This window comes from Trichosurus vulpecula, chromosome 3 (assembly GCF_011100635.1).
Source record: "Trichosurus vulpecula isolate mTriVul1 chromosome 3, mTriVul1.pri, whole genome shotgun sequence".
In the NCBI taxonomy this organism is placed as follows: domain Eukaryota; kingdom Metazoa; phylum Chordata; class Mammalia; order Diprotodontia; family Phalangeridae; genus Trichosurus; species Trichosurus vulpecula.
Genome location: NC_050575.1, coordinates 156,209,739 through 156,232,099, shown reverse-complemented (window position 1 = coordinate 156,232,099; position 22,361 = coordinate 156,209,739). Strand labels below are relative to the sequence as shown.

Here is a 22,361-nt window from a genome sequence, read left to right as displayed (position 1 = left end):
GATAATAACAATAGTTACATCTCATATAAATATAGCACTGTCAACTTTCCAAAGTATCCTGTTACCCATGATCTAATTTGTTCCCATAAGGAAGATTAGAGTTCTGTCTCAAGGATCCAACTATCCTTAGAATTTCCCAGGAGTAAATCCAGCCCCAGACACTAACTGTATGACCTTGAGCAATTCAGTTAACCCTGTCTGCCTCAGTTTCCTCTTCTGTAAAATGAGCTGGAGAAGGAAATGGCAAACCTTTTTAGTGTCTTTTGCCAAGAAAACCTCACATTTGGTTGCTAAGAGTCAGACTTAATTGAAATGACTGAACAACAAACTGAAAAGAATATTTCTGGGGAATGATCTGTACTTGTTAATGACCTAGGTTTCCTCATCTACTGAGGATTATAGGAACCTAATGATTTGTCTGCAAAGGGCCTAAGACCAAGGATTTTTGTAGTAAAAGGCAAATCATCATGATTTGAGGAAAGAAGACTGAGAATGAGGAGTTGGTACTCCCACATTTCAGTCTCCATTTACTATTTAGAATTGGGGGAATCCTAAATTCGCTGGAGCAGTGTGCCATAGTAAAAGCACCACTGAATGCTGTGGAATGGAATTTGAGCTCTGATACTTACTGATCTTGAGCGAGTAACTTCCCCTAGGACTCAGTTTTCTTCTACATACAGTAAAATGACACTGTTAGACTAGGGAGCCTCTAAGCTTCCTTCCTGTTCTAACATTCTAGAGGTCAGTGACAGGCCTGCACAGAATATTCCACCCCAAGGAGGCCTCCAAAGCTGCTCTGCCCATAAGGCCCTTTTTATGCCCACATACAACAGAACCAGAGACAGAAAATCATTTAGTGACTTTATTTTCATTTCACAGAAGGGAAAAAGAGTAGAAAACACATCTGGATGTATAAAAAGTCAGGTCTGTACAAATTCCTCTATCTACGGGCACAGGGAGGCAACAGCATCAGTGGCAGCAGCTGCAACTCTCAGTCTGGGGGGCTTTGCAGACACAGCCCTGGGCACACTTGGCGCATCCTGCTGGGCAACAGGAGCAGCAACCTGAGAAGGAAAGATAGGAGATGAATGTGAGGAGAACCTGGAAGGACCCAGTCATAGGGATGTAGCTCAGAAAAAAATGGAAGAATGCTGCGTTGTTAAGTCCCCTAATGGGAAACTAAAGGAATTTTACATTCACAGAAAAAGAGCACTGCCTCAAATCCCACCTATGGACCTCCTGAGTTGATACTCAAGCTTCTCTTTATTATGGTAGTCAAGGGCAGGGCAGTTCCAGTGACAGAAAGTCTCTGTAGCACTGCGGGGGGGCCCCCCTCCCCCCACATCCCACATTCCCTCTTCCACTCACTTTTCTTGCAGGTGGTGCATCGGCAGGATTTACATTTGCAGGAGCCTGCACAGGTACAAGAGCCACCTGGAGAGAGAGAGAAAAGGAAACAAGGAAGGTGAGCAGAGAAGTAGCCCAGAGTCCTGGATATGCTTAGGGATAGCAGGCACAAATCTCGGATTCTCCTTCATCTTTCATTCTCCAATCTCCAGCCTTGCTCCCCGGCTTCCAGGGCCACCAAGAACCAGGCTTGGGATCTTCCCGGCCTTTCCTTAATGCAGCACCAAACAGGTGTCTTGGTGGCTTTCTCTAGAAAAGAATCTCCTCCCATCAGGAAGGGAACCCTGATTGTAATTTGCCCCAATTATTCAGAGCCCCTCACTAGATGCCTTGTTACCCCAAACACCATTACCCTTGCTCGTCAGGGAGCACATTTCTAGAAAAGCTGCTAAAGTCTGCTATCTGTGCAAAAAAGCCCTTCCCAAAATCTACTCCTAACCCTGGGGCTCAGATTGTTAAGCACATTTATGGCTCAGAGAGTTGGCTTTAGGAAGCTGAGGAGAAAACAAAACTTATTATTACTTTGTTTTCAAAAGAAACCACCACCCTCTCTCTATGCCCACAGCGTCTTTCCATCTTAGCCCATAGCCATCCTTCCAGAAGAGACCCCAGCTCAGCAGATCTTTCCAGAACCCAGGAGTGCCTTACCGTCCTCGCAGCTACAGTTGGGGTCCATGGCTGGCAGGTAGATGTCAGGCACGCAGTTCTCACAGGAGGATGGATGGGAGAAAGATGTTGTGAAGGAAGGAATCTCGTCCTCTCATTTATACTGAAAGGACCAGGAGAGTGAGTGCAAAAGCCACTCCCCCTTTCCTCCTCCTCCGACTCCTCCCCGCTCCCCAAGGCCAGCCTCCTGCACACAGCCCCAATATTGTGCTGACTCATGCATGTTGTCTGCCTCATGAGTGCATTTCCAAAGTCCAGGAGTGCTGAGTGCAAATCTCTGGGCACCAGATCCTGCCTCCCACACGATAGGGACTGTGTGCAGAGAACAGAATTCATGCTACCCCTTACCTCTCGTTTCTGAATAGCCCGTCAGTCCAGCCAGTCCCTCACCCCCGCATTCTCACCCCCGTGTCACATTTCCAGCTCTAACAAGAGACTCAAGTTTACCATAAAGGTCCCTGTTGTCCTCTGTCAGTGGAGATAAGTCCAGACTTTTCTATTCCAGTGATTCTTAAGTATGCTTGGCATTGAGTTAGTTTTTCCTGCTAGAGACCCCAGGCAAAGCCCCCTGATTGTTCCCCTAGGGGCTGTCTCAGGGTTGAAGTCTTCTTATTCTTTGTATACCAAGATTTCTTTAGGAATAGCTTGGGAATTCCTGGAATAGATAAGGAATCCTTTTAGATCCAGGGTTCTAAGGTTTGTTCAGGGACAGATTCCAGGGGTCCTTGAACCTGGATGGAGGAAAAAAAAAATTCCATCTTTATGTTCATGAGTCTCTAACTGAAATTCAGCATTTCTTTCTATCATCAATTTTTAAAAAATATTCTGAGAAGAGAGCCATGACACCAAAAAAAATTAAGAACCTTTGCTCTTAGGGAGGACTTAGAAAATATGTTCAAAGCCAGTTTGGGGCTGGTGCCTTCCTCGGTTTCTATTTTATCTCATTTAAAAGAGTTTCTCTTCCTTGGTCAGGATCCTCTAGTCAGATTACTACCACTCCTCTGTTCTCAAATCGGGGACACAGACTAATCCTGGCACTTTGGGCATTGTGTCATAGGACCCAAGAGTTGAAAGAGACCTCAGAGAGCATCTAATCCAGGGGGTCTTAACCTTTTCTTAGACTCTCTTAGAAGTCTCATGAAGCCTTTCAACCCCTTTTCAGAATAAGGTTCTCAAATGAATAAAATACAAAGGAAACTAGTTGAACTGAAACATAGTTATTAAAATATTTTTTAAAAACAAGTACACAGACACCAGGTTAAGAATCTGGGTATTCTGATCTATCCCCTCCCTATCTCAGCAGGAATCTCCCCCTGGATTCCTTGCTTCTGGAAAAACTGGCATTAAGTCATTTTTGCAACAGACATTCACTGAGCACCTGTTTGTTAAGGAATGGCCCTGTCCTCAGTGCCGCGGTGAATACAGAGAAAAATAGCCACAATTCCTATGCTCACAGTGCTTAGAGTCTAGTGGTGGAACAAAATTATCTGTTAAGTATGACTTTTGAATTCTAACATGCTAAGATCAATGAAACATCTACAAGGCAAGACAGTACAACAGCTTATAATTATATACTGAGACAGTCTTGCCAGGTGTTGGCTAATGCAACATAGATCTTAGCCTGGATAGGGGAAGGAGGGTCTGTTATTAACCACCTGCACTTAATGAAGGAAAGAATTTGGGACTAGAGAGCAAAGCCCTGGGGGCTGGGTTGGGGGAGAGGTGGTATGCCTTGCCTCACCATTCACACACATACACACACACCCCTCCATGAAATAAAAATAATAATAAATGCTGTTGTTCAGTCATTTCAATCGTGTCTGACTCTTTGTGACCCCATTTGGAATTTTCTTGGCAAAAACACTGGAGTGGTTCGCCATTTCCTTCTCCAGTTCATTTTATTGATGAGAAAACTCAGGCAAATAGAGTTAAGTGACTTACCCAGGGTCACACAGCTAGTAAGTGTCAGAAGCCAGATTTAAACTCAGGAAGATGAATCTTCTTGACTTCATCCCTGGTGCTCCAATCACAGCATCATCTAATTGCCTCCAAAATAATATCTAATACTTATATGGTATGCACCATATTTATTTGCTAGGCACTTACAGATATTATCTCATTTAATCCTAACCGTGTGCCTGGGAGGTAGGTGCTACTTTTATCTTCATTTTACAGAGCAGGAAACTCAGGCAAACAGAAAAAAGAAGAAGACTTGCCCAAGGTCACACAGCTAATAAGTGTCTGAGGTCAAATTTGAACTCAGATTTTTCTGAGTCCAGGCCCAGAACTCTTATAATAGTGCCGTGTAGCTGCCTAAAAAATAGCAGAAAGGGGTTAGATTTTTAATATATAGTATTATAGCTATAGGTACTCTAAATTCAAGATCCTTGACCTATAGCTAACAAAAGGGCATAATATTGGAGAAGATGAATTATAGCAATCCTAGCATTCTTTCTATGAATGAAACCAGAAAGAAGTTTCAGTTAAAGAGAAAGAAGGATCATAAGATACTCCTTGGAGAGTCAAAGAAAGAAGTTAGCTGAGGTAGATTTATCATAAGCCCAAAGGCAACAAGAAATAATTCACGGGACATTTGATCATCTCATATTGTGATATCTATGACATGTATCTGAAGAAAAAAGGACAAGATGACTTGCAGGGGATGAAGAAGTAAATTCTCTGAAGATCTCCACAAAGCCCTCCAAATTAAATCTACATACAATCCAATACTTGGTGGCTTCATTGCAAACGTAGCAAAAGACTAGATGAAGAGGGTGAACTAGGTCAACTTTCATATTTAGAATTTCAAGGGAAAGTTATTCTCCCCTTTCTCCCTCAGAAAAATGTCTCAGAGCCATTCCTTTTTGCAATGGAAATAATTTAGATAGAGATAGGGACTTGAAATTTTTAGGAGATAAAGATAACATTAGGATACTCTAGCTTAACTCTACAACTTTTTTGCAAATTCACTATTTTGCCTTGACCCTTAAACTCCTGGGAAAATCTCTTCTTGTTTCTCAAGTTATAATAATGTACATCTCTAATCTTAAAGTGGTTTCTTTCATGGCACCCTAATTCCCAGGTCTGTAGACAACAGATTTCTGCATCCTGAAATCATTCTTATTCTAAACTGGCTCTCATCTAGTTAGTCACTGACCTAGAATATTGGGGACCTGAAAATCTGGAATAATTCTGCAATGCATCAGAGTTGGGACTTTTCTGCATATCAATCAACCAATCAATTAACAAGCACTTATTAAGTACTTATATCCCTGAGAATTCAAAGATAAACCCTCCCTCTTCCTAACTTCTCTATTACTATTGAGGCAACCACCATCCTCCTGGTCACCCAGTCCCACAACCCAGATGTCATCCCTGACTCTTTATTCTCTCTCATTCCTCATTATCCAATCACTGGTCAAGTTATGCTCTCTCTATTTTTGTAACATCTTTCGCATATGCTCCCTTCTCTCCACTGATATGGCCACTACCCCAATGCAGGCCCTCATCACCTCATGCCTGGACTATTGCGTAGCCTGCTGGTGGGTCTGCCTGCCTCAAGTCTCTCTTAACTCCTGTCCATCATCCACTCAGCTGTCAAACTAATCTTCCTAAAGTACAGGTTTAACTATTCTGCCCTCACCCCCATATTCAATCAACTCCAGTGGCTCCCTATTAACTCCAGGACCCAAAAAAAAAATCCTGTTTGCCTTTAAAAACCCTTTATAACACTGAAGAAAATAGTTCCTTAAAAATTAGAACGGAGCAAATAACTCTATGAGAAATCAAGAAATTATAAAACAGAACCAAAAGAATGAAAAAATAGAAGACTCCTAAGTCTTCTTCTAAAAGCTCCTACATCAAAAGCCTCCAAGAAAAATATGAATTAGTCACAGTCCATGGAAAAAGTAGAATTGGCCAAATGGAAAAGGAGGTCCAAAAGTTCACTGAAAAAAATAATTCCTTAAAATTAGAATGGAGCAAATGGAAGCTAATGACTTTATGAGAAATCAAAAAATTATAAAACAGAACCTAAAGAATAAAAGCCCTTTATAACTTGGCCTATTCCTACCTGTCCAATCTTCTTATACCTTACTTCTCCTCCTCCACCTCCTTGCAACCCCAGAGTTTAGCTATCCCCCATAACCTTATTTGGTGCCATAGCCAACCTGAGGGTCCCAGGAGTTATCACTAGTCCTTCCACTGTCCTCCCACCCACTGGTTCCTCTGGGAGCTCAAGTCTCTGGGCTTCTCAGGGAGATGGTGGAGAGCCCTCTTTGGTTCTGCAACTCCTGTTATCCATTAGGGAAATACTACCCCTCTTTCCATCACCCAGCTGATCTGAGCAGGATAAATGGAGACTCAGCTCCTGTCACAGACCTGAGGAGCATCCCCTTTCAGCTCCAGACTTCCTGAGACATCCAATTAAACTAATAGTCTTCAATGAACCTCATTAAGATATGATGTGGCATGTTGCTTCCTGGGTTTATCACATGTAGAAGACAAACTCACTAAATGTGGGCGGAAATTGAATAAGAGAATCTGATCTATTCCCCTTTGTAAGCATTTTATTCAGGAACCCCAAAAGGAATAGGGCACTAATTTAATGGAAAGTAGGGGCAGCTAGGTGGCAAAGTGGATAGAATACAGGCCTACAGTCAGGATGATATGCGTCTTTCTGAGTTCAAATCCCACTTCAGACACTTACTAGCTGTGTGACCTGGGCAAGTCGCTTAACCCTGCTTGTCTCAGTTTCCTCATTTGTCAAATGATTTGGAGAAGGCAATGACAAACCACTCTAGTATCGCCACCAAGAAAACCCCAAATGTGTCATGAAGAGCCAGACACGACTGAACAACAAAACAGTAACTGAAATCTGGATCCCCGTAATGAAATCACTGAGCCTTGAATATAGGCAAATACAACATGAATATGCCTATATTGTCACTCACACGCATTTGGACAGGTGCCAAAGATGGACAATGCCAAAATAAAGTAGAAGGTCTCAATCAGATTGGTTCAGCTTTGGGAAATGGTGTCACCTTTCAACGATGGGAACTTCTAGCTTCTGTAAAAGCCCATCTTTTTCGTTAACACTGACATTCTCCACATGGTTGTGAACTATGAATAGTAATGAACATTTATAGAACGCTTTTGTATTTGTGACATGCTTTGCATCTGTGATATCATTTAGCCTCTTTCCTCCCTTTAGGGATTTGAAGTGACAAAGATGGAGAGCAGGGAGAGAGAACTCAGGCCCCCTGCTACTGGTCCCAGTGCTCATTCAAGTGCTCACTGGAGCATTGCCATGTCCCAGCCATCAATCCACAACCTCCGCTGTTCCTGTCTCCTCCAATAGGCTGTCTAGTGTCCTAGCTCAGCATCATCCTCCCAAATAGAAGTATTTGTTGTTGGGATGGAAAATCTAAGAGTTTGAAACCTTAACTCATCGCAATACATTTTTCCATGTCCCAGAGTTGTGCTGGTTAAAACTACAAGTACTGTTCTGCCTAATTTACAAACGAGGAAACTGATGTCCAGTGAATTTAAGGGATTTGCTATAAATTCATACAGCTATTAAAGGCCAGAGCCAGGCTTTGAATTTCCCTACCCAAAGGTCAGCAATCTATCTGTCATGTATATCTTCCTCATGTTGCCTTTTTCATAGAACACCATGATCTCAGAAGAACCAAAATTGCAGGTGATGCAAAGGGCAATGGAAAGACTCTGGTGGGTCTATTAAGGCAATAGGATACTCTTCTCTCCTGTTGGGGGCCATCTTTAGTCATCCTGATCTATATTTTGCCATTGGACCCAGAGGGCTCCAGAGGAGAAAGTGAAGCCGGTGACCTTGCACATCTCTCCCTCACTTAAATCCAATTCACTTGCAAGTCATGGCATACATTCCTGAAGTCATGGTCCTCTTCACGAACCAAGGACAAATGACAACCACAACAAGAAGCATAACCCCAAGGATTTCTGATATTATCCAGAATATGCTTGGCCAGAAAAGGAACAGAGAGAACAGCCCATGTAGCAAAAGGAAGAAATGTCAGATAGACAGCCTATGAGCTTCATTGACATATGGTCTAGATATTAAAAGAACCAGACACACCCGGTTTTGCCTGTATAGTTTGGGATGAAGAATTTACAGAAAGAAGTCATGCACAGTATACTTCTCATTCTAGGTAGAGTGGTTACAACCTTCACCAGGAGACAGACCCACCCTTGATAAGATTACAGATCCAAGTCAGCTTCCTCGCATCCCTGAACACAGTGTTAGGCACAGACTAGAACCTTAACAAATGCTCCTGGGGTCGGAAGTGAGACAGTAGCTACAGAAGGTATACCAGGGGCTTTGAGTCAAGGCCAAAAAGCTGGGAAGGTTTATGTGCTACTGGAAGCCTTTGACCCAGAGAGCAACGATAATAATAATTAATAAAAATTGGTCATTCAGTCACTTCACTTGTGTCTGACTCTTTGTGACTCCTTTTGGGGTTTTCTTGGCAAAGATACTGGGGTGGTTTGCTGTTTCCTTCTCCAGCTCATTTTACAGATGAGGAAACTAAGGCCAACAGGGTTAGGTGACTTGCCCAGGGTCACACAGCTAGAAGTGTCTGAGACCAGATTTGCACTCAGGAAGATGCATCTTCCTGATGCCAGGATTGATACTCTATCTACAGCTCCACTTAGCTGCCCTAATAATAATAATAATAAGAAGAACAAAAAGAAGTATTATATAATAACGTTATTATAATGATAACCAGCATTTATTTAGCACTTTAAAGTTCATAAAGTGTTTTACAACCATTATCTCATTTTATCCTCACAACAATCTTTGGTGCTATTGTATCTCCATTTCACAGATTAAGAACCTGAGGCAGATAGGGGTTAAATGACTTGCCCAGGGTCACACAGCTAGTAAGTACCTGAGGTTGGATTTGAATTCCGGTCTTCTGGATTCAAGTCCACTATACTTAGCCCTCTCTCTTTCCCCGCTCAGTCTATCTTTAGCACCACATATGGATTGCTTATGTTAATGGCTACTACCAAGCAAGTATGGAGACCACTTCTCTCTCAAATGCAGGCAGAGGAAAGGTTGCTTTTCTCTAGACATTGATGATTTGAGGAATGAGAAATGGGGACGCATCTCTCCAAATTCACCTGATTGGAAGGATTGTCTCTCTATCTCTGTCTCTGTTTCTTTCTGTCTTTCACTCTTTCTCTGTTTCTCTGTCTGCCTTTATGTATTTTCTCTCTTGGTATTTCTCTCTTACTCTCTCTATTTGTCTTTTCCTATCTCTCTCTCATTTTTCTTTCTCTTTCTTTGTCATGTTTCTCTCTCATTCTTCTTCATTTTTCTATTCCTTTCTAGTTTCACTCTTTGGTTCTTGCTCTCTTTCTCTCCCTCCATTGCAGTGATGTATGGTTGGTAGCACATACATTCCTAATCCTGCACAGTAATGGAACTGATGGAAACTGCCTCTGGAATGTCCAGAATTGTATCACTGACATGCCGTAAGGAAAATGAAGGGGAAACCCTACAATATTCCTGGAAATTAAGATTTCAGTCATTAAGTTAGGTAATAAATGAGGGAAGAAGCCAGAGGAATTGAGGGGAAAAAAGAAAACACACTGAGGGGAAAACAGGCTGGGCACATTGTAACTTTCCTGGACCATTCCTTCTACCAGGGTGTGTACCTTCTTTTGCGGATGGAAAAACTGAATGAAGTGATGTAATAACATAACTGCCTCTTTGCCCAAAAGCTTGCCTTGCAGCTCGTGTTTTCCACTTTAGGAACTTGAGTGCACTAAGGTCTGTCTGTCAGACAGTCAATGAGCATTTATTAAGTGTTTGATGCATACTATGCAAAGGAGATACAAAGAAAGGGGGAAAAAAGACATTGGCCCTGCCCTCAAGAAGCTCATGTTCTGATGGAAGAGGCAGCAGGCAAATAACTACATTCATCAAGATAGCTAAGGTGTCAATGGCAGGTAATCTCAGAGGAGAGTAAATTGGGAATGGAGTAAGGGGATCAAGAGATTCCACAGCAGGTGCAAATTGAGAGAGTCTTGAAGGAAGCCAAAGATAGCTAAAAATGACAGTAATGAGGTAGAGCATTCGAGGCAGAGGGGATAATCAATGAAAAGACACAGTACTGGGAGGTGGACCATCCTATGGGAAGAACTTCAAGGGTGCAGGTGCTGCTAGGTTATAGAATGTGTGGAGGAAGTAAAATACAAGAAGACTAGAAGGGCATGAAGGTAAAAGGTTTTAAAAACCAAACAAGAGGTAGCAGGGACCCACTGGAGTCAATTGAGCAGAGTATTCACACGGCCAATTCTGCACTTTAGGAAAATCACTGTGGCAGCTAGGGATGTCATGAAGGTGCCATGTTTGAATGGTAACAGTTTGGATTTGAAGCGTTAAATCCAAGGTCATGAGCCCTGGTTGCCTGGGAGGATGGCGGTACTCTCAACAGTAGTTGGTAAGTTCAGAAGAGGCAAGAGTTTGGGGGTAAAGACAATGAATTTAATTTAGAACTTGGTGAGTTACAGATATCTATAGGACACCCACTTTGAGATCTCTAACAGGTGATTGTTGATGTTAGACCAATGGTCAAGAGAGAGATTAAGGATGCACCCGAGAATCTTTGCACAGAGGTCATAGCTGAAACCATAGGAGATGACATCACCAAGTGAAATAATACAGAAGAGAAGAGGGTTCAGAATAGAGCCTTGAAGGACATTCATAATTGGTGGGCAAGATTTGGAGGAAGACCCAGGAAGAGACTGAGAAAGAGTAGTCAGAGAAGTAGGAGGAGAATCAGAAGAGAGCTGTGGAACAAAAACCTAGAGAGGAGAGAGTATCCAGGAAAAGAGGGTAATCGATAGTGTCAAAGGAAGAGGACTGAGAAAAGGTCATTAGATTTAGCATCTAGTAACTTTGGAGGGAGCAGTTTCAGTTAAATAATGAGATCAGAAACCAGATGAAAGAAGGTTTAGAAAAGAGTAAGAAGAAAAAAAAGTGGAGACTGATTATAGACGGCTTTCACACACAGTTTAGCTGTGGAAGGGAAGAAAGAAAAAGGATGAGAGGCAGTAGGGATGGATGGATCAAGTGAAGGGTTTTTTGAGGATGGAGACATGGGTGTGTTGGTAGGAAGTAGGGAAGAAAATGGTAGAGAGGGCGAGACTAAAGGTAAATGAAAATTGAGATTATAGAGGCACAATCTGCTGGAGAAAAGGGCATGAAGTGGGATCAGTTGTACATGGAGAGGAGTTTGCCTTAGCACAGAGAAGAGCTTCCCCTTCACATGAGACAGGGGTGAAGAAAGAGATAGTAGTGGAAGTCCTATGAGTGATGTGAGGTAAGGAGGAGGGGAGAAGAGGGAGCTGTCCTCTTACTTTTTTCCCATGAAATATGAATTACACGTGACTCTCATGGGACAGAGCACACTTGAAATATGCATCAAACCTTGGGTCATCAAAATGAGATATGATTGTGTCTAGGAGAGTTTTCATTCTAAATGTCCTTATTGTGTTCTAATGCTATATATGGTATATTTGACTAGTATAATATACAGTATGGGCATCTGGGGCCACCAGTCATCTTGACCTTTGTCTTGCCACTGGCCTCTGATGGCTCTGGAGGAGAAAGTGAGGCTGATGACTTTGCACAGCTTTGCCTCATTCAAATATAACTTATGGGCAAGTCAAGACATTCTGCTCATGGTGTCACTGGTCCTCTTGGAGAAGGAAGGACCAGCAACAACTTAATATAAAGCCTGGCACATAGTAGGTGCTTGATAAATGTTCCTTGATTGATATCTAAGAGCTCAGTAATAGTAATAACAGCTAGCATTTCTATAATACTCTGAAATTTGCAAAGTAGTTTACACATATTGTCTAATATATGTAAACACCTGATATATCTCATTGAGACACTTCTTCAAGAAGAAGCTCTATCACCACCTTCTACATGAAGCCCTGCCTGATCCTCCAATTGCTAGTGCTCTGTTACCCCAATAATCTTATATTTAACTACCTTGTATTTATTTATATTTAACTTCTTTATTCTGGATGTATATATGTACATATATATGAATATATGTTTATGTATATATCTATAGACCTAGACATAAACATAGAAACATATACTTATTGTCTCCCCCTCTAGAATGAAAGCTACTTGTGAGCAGATATTGGGTCATCCTTTGTTCTTGTATTCCCTCATCCTAGAACAGCACCTGGCACATGTTGCTAATTATTAAATGTTTGTCAACTGATTGACCAAGTTCATGACAACTCAGTGAAGTAGGTGCTATTATAACCACTACCAGAAAGGCAACTGAGGCACAGAGGTGTAACTTTTAGAGAATCACACAGCTATTTTTGCAAAAGAGCAGAGGTAGAGGATTAAGATAATATAGGTTAAATAAGGTGTCCCAAAAGTCTTAGTGCGGTTTCATGCTTTAATACCTTGAAATTGCACTAAGACACTTTAACAGCTTGAAATTGCACAAAGACTTGGAATAGACTGTATATATACACATACATACATACATACATATATATATATATATATATATATATATATATATATATATATATATATATATATATATATATATATATATATATACCTACATCCTATGCACACTCACACATGTAACATGATTCATGGTAGGACACTAGAAGTCAACCCAAAATAACAAATATTGAAGTATAGGCTTCTCTCTTCCATGTGAATTGAAGCAATGAGGTTTATAGTAAAAGGAGTAATGGACTGGAAGTCAACAAACCTAGGGAGTCTAGTATCTAACTGGCTAAGTGATCTTGGGCAAGTCACTTCTTGCTGGCCCTATATTTCATCTGTCAAATGGCAACGTTTACTACATTATCTCTCAAATGCCTCCTAGTTACAAGATTCTTTGAATCTTTGACCAACAGTATTTCTACCCCTCATTGAAGTCTCCAAATCATCTCTGTCCTCAGAGTCAAAATTCTGCATTCCTTATCCTACCCCCAAAAAGACACAACTGGATCACAGACAAAAGAGGATTCAGTGAGTTTATTGTCATATTAAATGCTTAATAAAAGCTTGTTGATTCACACATTTTATAGGAAAAAATAGAAAAATATGTCCAAAGCATATGAAAAGTCAGGTGTATACAAATTCTTCTATTTACAGGCATGGAGAGACAGGAGCATCAGTGGCAGCAGCTACAACTCTCCGACTGGGGGGCTTTGCAGATACAACCTTGGGCACACTTGGCACATCCTGCTGGGCAGCAAGAGCAGCAACCTGAGAAGGAAAGACAGGGGGTGGGGGGGTGAGTGTGAAGGCACCCTGGGAGGGCCCAGTCCTAGGGAAGTTAAGAAGTAATGGAAGGATGCTATATTATCAAATCTCCTAATGGGAAACTAAAAGGATTTCTACGTCTATAGGAAAAGAGCAGCACCCTAAATCCCGCTTGTCAACTTCCAGAAAACCCAAGTATCTCTCTGTCATGACAGCCCGGGACAGGTTAATTTAGGCTACAGAAAGTTTCTGCACCTCCACCCTGCCCCACTCCCCCACACATATATTCTTTCTCACTCACTTTTCTTGCAGGAGGTGCATCGGCAGGATTTACATTTGCAGGAGGCTGCACAAGTACAGGAGCCACCTGGAGGGAGAGAAAAAGAAAGAGGGAAGGTGAGCAGAGAAAAAGCCCAGGACACTGGGCAAGCTTAGGAGTAGCAGATACAGGTCAGGGATTCCCCTTTTCCTCTCACTCCCCACTCCCCAGCCCTGATCCCCAGCGGTAGCCCAGAAGAGAGACCAGACCTGAGATCTTCCTAGGCTTGCCATAATGAAGCCCTGGATAGACAGTCTGCCCCTCTTCTTTTCTCACCAGCAAGGGCACAGGCACAAACCCTAATCCTAACTCCTGCCGTTGGTGAGAGCTCCTCATCTGACGTTATATATATATATATATATAAATAACCACTCCCCTCCCTTCTGCCCCTCAGGGAGCACATTTCTGGAAGGGACCCTAAAGCCTGTCCCTTGTTCGAAGGAGGGAGCCCTTCTCAGGTCTATTCCTGTCCCTGGAGCCCTGGCTGTTAGGCACATTTGTGGTTCAGAGCTTTAACTCTACGAAGCTGAAGAGGGGAAAAGAAGGAAAGCTTTCTGTTACTTCATTTTAAAACAAAATCGATCTCCTTCTCCATGCCCACAACTCCTTCCCATCTCAGCCCACAGTCCCTGCCCCAGCTCAGGCAGAGCATCCTTGGCCTGGGGGTGTTTCCAGAGCTCAGGAGTCCCTTACCGCTCACGCAGTCACAGTTGGGGTCCATGGCTAGCAGGTAGATGTCAGGCACGCAGTTCTCACAGGAGAAGGATAGATGGGAGAAAGGTGTTGTGGAAGAAAGAGCCAGATGCTCCCATTTAAAGCAGAAGGACCAGGAGAGTGAGTGCAAAGGCCCCGCCCTCATTCCTCCTCCTCCTCTCTGCCCAAGGCCAGCCTCCTGCACACAGCCCCAGAGTTGTGCTGACTCATGCGTTGTGCACTAGGTGTATTAGTGTATTTCTTGGAACCCAGGGGGGCTGCGTGCAGATCTCTGAGCTGTCCCTGATCCTGCCTCCCACACAAGAGTGTGTGCAGAGCTGTGTGCAGAGCTGCATGACCCCAGTTCTTCCAGTCCAGTGGGACCCAAGGTTACCAGGAAGTGGGTCCTTTTGTATCTTCCTTCTTTAGCGGGGAAGAGTTCTGACCATCCCATTCCAAGATTCCTTTTGCATGCGTGGCATGCAATTCATTTTTTCCTGGTAAGGGCCCTGTGCAAAACAAAGCTCAGGCTCCTACCCTCTGATTATTGCCCCATGAGTCCTCAGGGATGAGGGTACTGTCTATGTCCATCTGTCTCCTGACTTCAGTAGGAACTACTGACATGGATAACAGTGTGGGTCAGAACAGTGTCTGGGTACATGGGTAGGCAGAGGAGATAACTGGGAATTTGAGGACATGTTAAGAGTGGAAGGGCATGACTACTTGGCTGAATAATCCTCCCACACCCTAACTGGGACCTCAGTCTTCACTTTCTCTACTCTCTCTCAATGATTATGCCAGCTCCCGAGGGTTTGATTCACCTTCTATGTATCTGACTCCCAGATCTATGTATCTGTTCCTAGTCATTCTCCTGGATTCTGGTCCGCATCACTGACTGCCTATTGGCCATTTCCCTCTAGATGTCCCTTAGGAATCTCAAACTTAACACGTTCAAAATAGAACTCATTATCTTTGCTCAGAACTCATCCCTCTTCCTAATTTTCCTATTTCTGTTGAGGGCGCCACCATCCTTTCAGTCCCTTGGGTTCTCAACCTCACAAACATCCTCAACTCTTTACTCTCCCTCATCCCCTTATATCCAATCCATTGGCAAGTTTTGTTCATTTGACTGCCACAGTTTCTTTTGCTGGACTATCATAATAGTCTCCTAATTGATCTCCTGGCCTCAAGTCTCTCTCCTTTCTAATCCAAGGTCCAAATAACTGCCAAAGTGATAGTCTTAAAGCACAGGTTTGAGCATGTCATTCCCTTGCTCAAAAACAATGACAACCAAAAAAAAAAAAACCAAAAAACAAACTATAGCGATTTCCTATTGCCCCAAAGGATAAAGTACAAACTCATCGGATTGGCATTTTAAGCATGATATAGCCTGACTCCAGACTAACTTTCCAAGATGATTGCACATCATCCCCACATTTACATGCTCTAAATAACAGCCAAGCTGGCCTATTGAATTGTTCCCGATTTGCATTTCATCTTCCATTTCTATGCCTTTATTCAGGCCACCCTCTATGCCTGGAATGCACTCGCTCTTTATCCTGACCTCTTAGAAACCTAGCTTCTTTCAAAGCTAAGCTCAAGCCCTATTGTTGTTCAGTTGTGTCTGACTCTTCATTGAGTCCATCTGGTGTTTTCTTGGCAAAGATACTGGAGGGGTTTGCCATTTCCTTCTCCTGCTCACTTTACAGAGGAGGAAACTGAGGCAAACAGAGTTAAGTGACTTGCCCAGGGTCACATAGCTAGTAAGTACCTGAGGGTGGATTTGAACTCAGGTCTTCCTGACTCCAGGTCCATCACTCTATCCATTGAGCCTCCTAGCTGCCTCCTGATATGTGTGTACATACATATGTATGTATGTATGTGTATAGATATGTGTATATATGTATGCACATATATGTATATATGTACTTCATATACATATGCCTATACACACACACACACACACACACACACACACACACATTTGTCCATGTACATTTAGACAAATGCTTTAGACTGACAATCTGCCCGGAATTGAAAAGCAGAGGAAATTCGGACTGGAGAGCATGAAAAGCTGTGCAGCCCTTTCAATGATCCAGGAAATAACCCATCTTTTGTTAACATCAACATTCTTCTGGTGATGCTGTATGATGTCAGAGGAATCAAAATTGCAAAATTGGCCCACAAAGTGCTGGAGAGCCCCCCGTGGGTATAAGAAAGTTTAAGCAGCAGCAGCAGCAGGAGAAGGGGCATGAAGCTAGTTTTCAGACTACTGGTAGACAGAAAAGGAGGGAAGCTAAGGATGAAGCCAAAAGTGAGAGGCATTTCACGGCCAGCCCGAGAGTTGCCCTGGTACCCTCTGGATGTTAAAAGAACCAGAGGAAGGCCTACATAACTTTGGGAGGATTTGCAGAAAGATATGATGGGCAAGAATGGCAGAGGATGAAGTGTGGAAGAGTGCTACTTCCACCAACCGGAGATAGACCTACACTGAGATCAAAGATTGAGCTAAATCAGTTTCCCCACAACACCTAAGCTCGAACAGTACTGCTCATGGCACAGAGGGGAGGCATAGTACAAGTGCCTTGTAACCAGAGAATCTGGGTTCCAATCCTACCTCTGACTCTTACTACCTATATGGCGAGTCACTTAACTTCTCTGGGCCTCAGTTTTCTCATTTATAAAATAAGATATTGGACCAGATGACCTTTTCTCTTCTAAAGCTATGAGCCTACTTTCTTAACAAATACTCCTGGATCTAAAAGTAAGGCAGCTGCCACAGAAGGCCCCTTGGGGTTGTTGAGTCAAAGCTGACAAGCTGAGAGGGTCTGTGTGATCTTGGGGGCTTCTGAACAAGGGAAAAGCCTTCCTCTTGCCTTGCTCAGTGAAACTTTGAAAGATAGATAAGCAGAGATGGAGAGATGGGCATGATTCTATGATGTCTCTGAAATGTAGGTAAAGGAAAAGTGGATTTTTTTCCCCCAGAGACTGAAATTTTGAGGAGTGGGAAACCAGGATGTCTTTCCGAGTTTGCCTCATGGGGAAGAATAGCTCTCTATTGATGTCTCTTTATCGATCTATCTCTGTCTCTCTATTTTTGTCTCTTTTATTTTATTTCTCATTTTGTCTCTATTTTTCTCCTTGGTTCTCTCTCTTCACACTTTTTCCATCTGTATCTCTTTCATTGTCTCAATCTTTATCTCTCACTCTCCATTCCTCTTTTTTTCTCTCTCTATTTTTTTTTCCTGTCTCTTTGAATCATGGTTTTGTCTCCCCTCCCCTTCAGTTCTTCTCTCTCAACCTCAGTCTCCTACATCACGTTGCTCTGAGGTGGGGGGCACTATGCTCCTACTTGTGTCCAGCACAAGGACTGAAGGGAGCCAAATGAAACTGAAATGAGAAGTCCGGAAGTGTGTCGTCATCATGCCACAGTGAAGGAAAAAAACACACACATTCCTGGAAGTTACCAGGTGAACAGAATCAACAATCTGGCTCTTGGCTGTTGAAGGGAAGTTAAGTAATGAATGCTGGGAGAAACCCAGGGAATAAAGGAGAGGGGGTGGGGGAAGAAAAACAAGTTAAGAACAAGTTGTCCTCTGAACCTTGAGAGAGAGAGAGACAGAGAGACAAGTCCTTAGAGCTCCTCTGTAAGTTAGAAAAGGGCAAAATTAACACTGCCACAACATAAAATTGACCTTCTCCAAACAAGGAATAGCAGTAGCAAAACTAAGAGAGAAGAAAAAACTGCCTCTTCTCTTTAGTGGATAAATAGATTTTTTTTTTGGATTTTTTTTAATTTTATTTTTAGTTTTAGTTTACAACACACGGTTCTACATAATTTTGAGTTCCAGATTTTCTCCCCTCCTTCCCCCCTCCCTCCCCAAGACGGCATGGAATCTCATATAACTACCATGTATAACTTTGCATTGAATTAATTTATATGCTAGTCAAGTTGTGGAGAAGAATTATGACCAATGTAATGAATCATGAGAAAGAAGAAACAGAACCAAAACAAAAAAAAAACCCCAAAACAAAAACAAAACAGAGGAAAAAAGGCGAGCATGTAGTGTGCCTTAATCTGCATTCAAACTTCACAGTTCTTTCTCTGGATGTAGACAGCACTCTCCATCGTGAGTCCCTTGGAGTTGTCCTTGCACCTTGTGTTGCTAAGAAGAGCGAAGTCTGTCAGGGTTGGTCGTCACGGAATCCATATATCTGTGGTTGTGTACAATGTTCTCCTGGCTCTGCTCCGCTCACTCAGCATTATGTCGTGTAGATTTTTCCAGGTTGTTACGAAGTCCGTATCATCCCCATTTCTTACGGCACAATAGTATTCCATTACCTTCATATACCACAGCTTGTTCAGCTATTCCCCAATTGATGGGCATCCCTTTGATTTCCAATTCTTGGCTACCACAAAAAGAGCCACTATAAATATCTTTGTACATATGGGTCCCTTCCCCTCTTGTGTGATTTCTTTGGGATACAACCCTAGAAGTGGTAGTGCTGGGTCAAAGGGTATGAACATTCCTGTGGCTCTTTGGGCGTAGTTCCAAATTACTCTCCAAAATGGCTGGATCATCTCACAACTCTACCAGCAATGTAACAATGTTCCAATTTTCCCACATCCTCTCCAGCATTTATCGTCCTCCTGCTTTGTTATTTTAGCCAATCTTACAGGAGAGATGTGGTATCTAAGAGTTGTTTTGATTTGCATTTCTCTAATCAGTAGTTATCCAGAGCGTTTTTTTTCATATGCCTATAGATAGCTTTAATTTCTTCCTCTGAAAACTGCCTGTTCATATCCTTTCACCATTTCTCAATTGGGGAATGGCTTGTATTCCTATATATTTGGCTCAGTTCCCTGTATATTTTAGAAATGAGGCCTTTATCAGAGATACTAGTTGCAAAGATTTTCTCCCAATTTTCTGCTTCCCTCCTAATTTTTGTTACATTGGCTTTTTTTGTACAAAAACATTTCTCATCAAGGGCCTAGCCAAACTGAAGAAGATTCCAGAAACAGTTAAGGCTATCAAGGAACGCCTGGAACAAGAGCTAAAGCAGATTGTGAAGAGGTCCACAACTCAGGTAGCAGACAATGGCTACCAGAGAGGAGAGAACCTCTCTTTGGAGAACCAACCAAGATTGCTTCTAGAGCTTCTGGAGCTTCTCTTTGACAAATTTAATGCTGTGGCTGCTGCCCACTCTGTGGTCCTGGGATACCTCCAGCAGACTGTTGTGCCTACATCAACTCAGCATGAAGACATCAAGTTGTATGATATGGCAGATGTTTGGGTCAAGATACAAGATGTCCTGCAGTTAGAGAAATGAACCTGCAGGACATCAAGGAAGATTTGGAGCTGGATCCAGAAGAGAATAGTAACCTTTTTATGGGCATTCTCATCAAGGGCCAGACCCATCTGAGCTAGATTGGTTCTGACCAACCTCATGGAGGCAAGATGGAGATTATATACACAAAGGTTGTGGGAGGGATTGAGGGGTGGTCTGGGGTGACCAGAAGAGGGGTCTAGGGAGGGACTTAAGGACGAGGTCAGACTCCAGGGTGGGGGAAATAGCTGAAGGCTATATGGAAATGACAACCCATCAAGGGCTGGGGTAGCAGAGCTAGGGTATAGATATTTTGATCAGGATTAAGGATGGGAAACAGGATTAAGGGTGGGAAACAGCCGGACAATAGAGGACTGGGCAAGGTAGGCACTTGGGCTTAATGGTTGTAGCCTCAGGCCGAGGCCAGGTCGAGTGGCAAGATTCAAGGAGAGTTCAATGGTTCAAGGGGTTCCTAGAGACTGTGCCCTCATCAGCATGAGGTAGAGCAGCTAGGTGGTGCAGGGGACAGAGTGCCAGCTCAGCAATCAGGAAGACTCACCTTTCCTGAGTTCAAATCTGCTCTTAGACACTTACTGGTTGTGTCAACCTGGGCAAGTTTCCTTGACCTCTTTGCCTCAGTTTCCTCATCTGTAAAATGTACTAGAGAAGAAAATGGTAAACCACTCCAATGTCTTTGCCAAGAAAACGCCAAATGAAGCCATGAAGAGTTGGACATGACCGAACAAAAAAAGACTGGCAAGGTAGGATACCACTAGATTGTGGAAGGCCTTGAATGTCCAGGGGCAAAAAAAAGAGTTAGCATTTGACTTACTAGGCATGGGGAGCTACCAAAGATTTCTGAGGAGAGCATTGTGGTAACCAGATCTATTCATAAAAAAGATGAATTCGGTAGCATTTGAAAGCTAGATTAGAAAGGGGGGAGAATGGAGGCAGGAATACCTATTTCAGTAGTCAGAGGGATCATAATGGAGAGTGAGAGATACTAAGATGGCTTACATAGGAATTGAGAGGAAGCAGGTGAATAGCAGGAATGTCGGTATGGTTACTGATTGACTTTAAGAGAGAAGCAAGAGGGAAATTGAAAGATAAGCACCAAGGTTGTATGAATGGGACACCAGGCCAATGCTGGTGTCACTGACACAAATAAAGAAAACAAAAGGAAGAGCTGAGCTAGCTCTTCTTTAGTATTCACTGGGGTTCCTTGGACCATTTCCCCCCTTCCTCCTCCATGCTGGTTCCTTGTGCCTGAGATTCTCTGACCTCCCTTCTTCTGTTCATTCTTCCCTTCAAGTCTGCTTGAGATGACTGTTAAGCCTCAGAGGGATTTTCAAAGTAGTATTTCCAAAGACTTTTTAATTTTGAGGGGACTTTTGAGGCCATCTAGTCCAACCCATACCTGAAGAATCCTCTCTAAAACATCCTCAGAAGGTGGCATCCGCCTTTTCATTGAAAACCACCCAAAGAGAAGGAGCTCACCAACCTCAAAGACAGCCCCTTCTACCTTTGGGCAGCTCTGTTAAAAAGTGTTGGGTTTTGTTTTGGTTTTTTGGTGGGTTATTGTTTTTAACTAAATCAAGTCTAAACCTGCTTCTTTTCAGTTTCTACCCATCACTCTTAGTTCTGCTCTCTGGTATCAAGTAGAAGAAATGACATCCTTCTTGAGCTCTTGAGACCCTTAAAGACAACCATCAGTGATTTCTCCTCTCGGTCTCATCAAGGATTCCTAACTCATTTCTTTGAACTATAACACTGAACCACTCATTTGGTTCTCATCACATATTGACTTGTATTGTTCACTAACCCCTTCCTGGGCAAGGACCACTAACTTCTGAAGGGTAGGAACTGATTCCTGTGTTTCTTTTCACCTTCACCGTCAGTCCCTTTCTTCCAGTGCCCTGCACAGTACTGAGTATAAAAGGAGTCCTCAAGAATTGTTACTGTCTTCAGAATCCCCATCCGTAAGTCAGGGCATCTCCCACATCTGTAAGGAGAAATCATAATCATACCTACTTGCTAAATAATTCCTTTGACAGGAGGGCAGAGACCTCTCCTCCTAGAACTTCTAATTAAGGAGAGAACCCAGGTCAGCCATTGCTTCATTTCCTATCCAGCTGCATTTCCCTGGACTTCTCCATCATACCCCCACCTCCACCACCTCCACTGCTCACTGGTTATCTTCCTCCCCTTCTTGCTTACTTCTGTATGTTCTTTTCACCTATTAGATGGTAAGCTTCTTGAGGTCAGGGACTATCTTCCTATTTTCATGATTGTATCCCCAGCAAGTAGTACAGTGCCTGGTAGGAGGTACTTAGTAAAATATTTATTGACCCACTGTTAAGTAGAAGTTAAAGTATTCATTGTCCCTAATAGAAACCTACTACTACCTCATTTTAGAGGCTAAAATTGAGACCCAGAGACAAGGAATCTGCCCAAAGTCGTGTAGTGAGGGGAAGGATCTTCATGAGAAGTCAGGTCTCTGTTCAGTGCTCACTGTACAGGGATATCTCTATTGCAGAGACCACCTCAGGGCCAACTGGTCTAGGTCTAGGATGAGGGGCCATGGGACCATCCCCCTATTCCATGTTCAAGAGGCTCAATAGAAACAGAGCCTGAGTGCTAATG

General features: G+C 42.8%; 2 long non-coding RNA genes across 2 annotated transcripts; both read right to left on the bottom strand.

The window, feature by feature from the left end:
- Positions 1-847: 847 nt before the first annotated feature.
- On the bottom strand, positions 848-2,168 carry LOC118843477. The gene is made up of 3 exons (XR_005009917.1): positions 2,056-2,168; positions 1,369-1,434; positions 848-1,064 (listed from the first exon to the last, which is right to left on the bottom strand). It is a non-coding gene; the product is annotated as an uncharacterized LOC118843477 (long non-coding RNA).
- Positions 2,169-13,132: 10,964 nt separating this feature from the next.
- Positions 13,133-14,502, bottom strand: LOC118841040. Its single transcript, XR_005009836.1, has 3 exons — positions 14,391-14,502; positions 13,680-13,745; positions 13,133-13,381 (listed from the first exon to the last, which is right to left on the bottom strand). It is a non-coding gene; the product is annotated as an uncharacterized LOC118841040 (long non-coding RNA).
- Between the last annotated feature and the right edge of the window lie 7,859 nt (positions 14,503-22,361).